This window comes from Crocodylus porosus, unplaced genomic scaffold, assembly GCF_001723895.1.
Source record: "Crocodylus porosus isolate Cpor-Errol unplaced genomic scaffold, CroPor_comp1, whole genome shotgun sequence".
Lineage (NCBI taxonomy): Eukaryota > Metazoa > Chordata > Crocodylia > Crocodylidae > Crocodylus > Crocodylus porosus.
The window spans coordinates 57,476,428-57,480,093 of NW_017728918.1; the positions used below are offsets into that span (position 1 = coordinate 57,476,428).

At 45.0% G+C, this 3,666-nt stretch overlaps 2 long non-coding RNA genes across 2 annotated transcripts in view; both read right to left on the reverse strand.

Annotated features, from left to right (window-relative positions):
• Positions 1 to 3,666, reverse strand: part of LOC109311791 — a 22,387-nt gene that overhangs the window by 12,909 nt on the left and 5,812 nt on the right. The window lies entirely within an intron of this gene.
• LOC109311792 overlaps positions 2,844 to 3,666 on the reverse strand; it is a 1,702-nt gene continuing 879 nt past the window's right edge. Inside the window, exon 2 of the long non-coding RNA XR_002101619.1 lies at positions 2,844 to 3,149. This is a non-coding gene — a long non-coding RNA (uncharacterized LOC109311792). The remainder of the gene's footprint in view (positions 3,150 to 3,666) is intronic.

Consider the following 3,666-nt stretch of genomic DNA (forward strand, 5'->3'; position numbering starts at 1 on the left):
GTTTATTTACAGTCCTGTGGCTGTCCTTTAGCAATCCAGTCATCAGACATTCATTGGAATGTACTGTCTTCTCAAAAGTAGATTCCCTTATTGTGTCTCATAAACCAAATGTATGCTTGTACTCACTGCACTGAACTCATCATTACAATTTTCATGGAGCCTGAAGCCAAAACTCCATGGGAATTTATTGTCTTACAGACTTAGGCACTGGCATTGGGGACTGTATTATCACATGGTTGGGATTCATATACCACCTTTGGAAAGCTTTATGTAAAATGAAAATGCACTTTCTACATAATATAGGCCTGCCAAATATAGCACATTCAGTTGTATTTATGTGCTAGTTGTCCAATTAGCATTCTGGGCCACCTGTCATGTCCTGATGGCTTGCCACATTAACAAAGAAAAATCATATTAGTTACCATTTGCCTTTTCATGCTCTATATTTTTCTCAGTGAATTTTTGATCAAAGCACTATTGTTCATGTATAATGCAAAAAAAGAACAAAAAACAAAAACAAAAGTAATGCAGAACACCCTTTCCCCCTGCCACATAAAGCATTTTGTGTCCTTCAGACTAACTTGACTTGACACCACTTCAGTTTTGGCCCAGTTATTAACTGTCACAAAACACTTTTTCTACTATTTCTTAATTAACAAATAACTTTAAGTACCACTAGAGGGCACAGTATTCTTACAGTCTCTCTCACCAGCTCCCCAAAAAAGTATATTAAGAATAAGATCTTGTCAACTAATCTTAATGTTTTACTTTCTGTTTTTTTCTATCCTTAGGCCCTCATTCTGAAAATATTTATGCATGTGCTTAACTCTTTGCAATGGTGAGTAATTCAACAGATCAACCAAACTACCTGCTGTAGTAAAATTATATGTTTTATTTACAGGATTAGGACATAAGACAGTCGGTCACCAAACAAGATTTATCTTCAAAATCGGTCCTATGACTGGAGCCATGGGGCTCAAGGCTCTGCACTAGCAGAGATTTCATGGCACTTCTCGAAGTCAGGACCCAGGCCTACAAATGCTGTACTGATGTGAATCACTGGGGCCTATAACATAGATAAAACTACACATAAGTATTTTGAATATGTTTGACTTACATATCATTTACTTCATTTGTCACTTTCTAAATGAGCACACAAGGAAGGAAAAAGGAAATGGGTATTCACTGAAATAGTTGCATATCAAAACAGAGGGGGAGTGCAAATGACTAGTAAATGGAGGAGTGACTAAGCTCAATTTGTAATTCAAATAGAGAGGGATCTTTATTGGTTCCAAAAAAGCTTGAATATAAATTAAGTTGCAGTGAATAAATTGTATGAACTATAAACATTTTGTTTTCATATTGTTTTATTTCAGTATAGACTGTTTCCACTCTATCAAAGGGGAGGGAGGTGCATGTGTGTGTGCGTGTGCGCGCACGTGTGTGTATGTGCATGCATGTGTGTTGCTGATGCAGCACATGTGTGTTTAAGGTCCCTGTTTGCAATAAGAAACCTACTGAAGAAATTATCCAGATCAAATAGTGTGTTTTAAAACTACTGATTAAAGACTTTTGGAAGCAAATTATAAGAGTAAACATCTAATTTATCACAGCCCCTTCTTAACTTTAAGCTTAAATTTATCAGAGATGAATGTGTTCAATCAGAATAATCTAATGCAAACATTCATTTGGCTGTTATTTTCTAAGAGCAAGAGGTTCTTTTTTAATCAAAACCTGAAACAGCCTTCCATTTTTTTCTTTGAAGTATTTGATCATTTAGAAACAAGTTCTGCTACTGGCATATCAGCTTATAGGCTGTTATATGAGAGTAAGAAAATTCTTTATTTCTCACTGTGAATTAGGGTTTCATTTTACTATTCTCCTCCAGAAACATCACTGATAATCAGACCCTGCATATTTTATTACTGACCTGATCACAAAGCAGAATTATTCTTCTGTTCAGCCTTCTTGTTAGTTACTTTATTGGGCACATGTGAACTGATTTATTTAACATGCATCTTCCTCTCATCTAGTTAGGGGTGGATATGTTTGGGAAAGTAACTGGCTAAAACAGGCTCTGAGAAAACTGGCCCCAACTAAGACCTTTCATCTGGAACTTAGAGCAAAGGTGGCAGGAGCAGTCCCTACATGATCTATTAACTGCTGTGACAGCTAATTGTTTTCACATGTACAGATCCTTTAGCAATGGGTGGAATAAGTTGGTGAGGGCCTAGTTTTAAGACATCCCCAGAACTCTGGTGGGAAAACTTCTGAAAATAAGGCCATGCATGATGAGAGGAAGGGAAGGCTGCAGGTAGAGATGCTGTTTTTTAAGTGCATTGCATTTTCATGGGCAGACAAGGTTCTTTGGCGAAATGCGATATCGTTTATTAGACCAACTCAAATAGCTGGAAAAAATTATTCTTTGGAAGCTTTGGGGCACAAACGCCCTTTGTCAGGCTGAGGGAGCGTCTGTAGTTGGTCAGACACCTGACGAAGGGTTTTTGTGCCTGAAAGCTTGTGAAGAAGATTTTTTTGTCCCCAATCATTTGAGTTGGTTTAATAAAAGATATCAGATTTACCTAGGGAACCTTGTCTGACTATGTCCTTAGCCCAACACAACTACAACCTACATTTCACAGACCTGCATTTCGCATATTGGCTTCTATTTGACCTAGGAGACACCAGCAGACTCTCCCTGTGCCTGAAGAAGGGTGTTTGTACCCCAAAGCTTGCAAAGACCATTTTTCCAACTACTTAGTTGGTCTAATAAGATATATCACCTGTACCCACAGAACCTTGTCTGCTTTTATTCAGGAAGGAAACTTGAAGAGGGGGGTGTTAGAAGCTCCATGTACTTCATTAACAGGTTTCTTTAATGCAGTAACAGAAGAGCAGTCTCATGGTTACAAAAAAGGCAGAGCTGCAGGGCAAGCAAGGGCTGTCAGTGACAAAAGCAGACACAAATGAAGGCGGCTCGGGGATAAAAGAGCTGAAGGGAGGGGAGGCCGAGCCCGGTCCTGAGACACTTGTCGCGCACCCGGGGCGGCTCGCGGTTGACTGAAGGAAATGAAGCTGCAGCCGCAGTGTGCAGAGCCGCAGCCGGGCCGAGCCGAGCCGGGAGGAAGTGAGTAATGGCTTCTGGCTGCCTACAGAAAAGACAGGCGAGGAGAAAAGCGAGAGTCCCCAAGTGAGCCGCGGAGGCTGCCCGGCCGGGACGCCCAGCACTTCCCGCGCGGCCCCGGTGGGTGGCAGCGGAGCCACGCGGGGCTCCTGCCCGCGGCCCCAGCACTCGGGGCAGCGCCGGCCGACGGGGGTCCCCGCCCGCCCGCCAGCTCCTCGGCACCTTGATGCGCTGGGAGGAGCCGGGCGCCCAGCGCCAGCCTCGGCAGGGGGGAGCTGTGTTTTTTTCCGCCCAGCCCCGGCCCCCGCTCGGGGCGGGATCCCGGCACTCGGCGGAGAGACGGCGCCTCTTCCCGCGCGCGGCTGCCTCGGTGCCCGGGGCCTCGCGCCGCTTCCCCGCGACGTGCGGCGGGGCGCGCTGGGCAGCTCCCTCCCGGGCCAGCCCGGCTGACGGACTTGAAGCACTTGGCCGAGTTTCGCGGACTTGCCGGGGCTCCGCTCCGCGCCGCCGCCGAGGGATGCGCCGCCGCCAGCGCGGCCAGG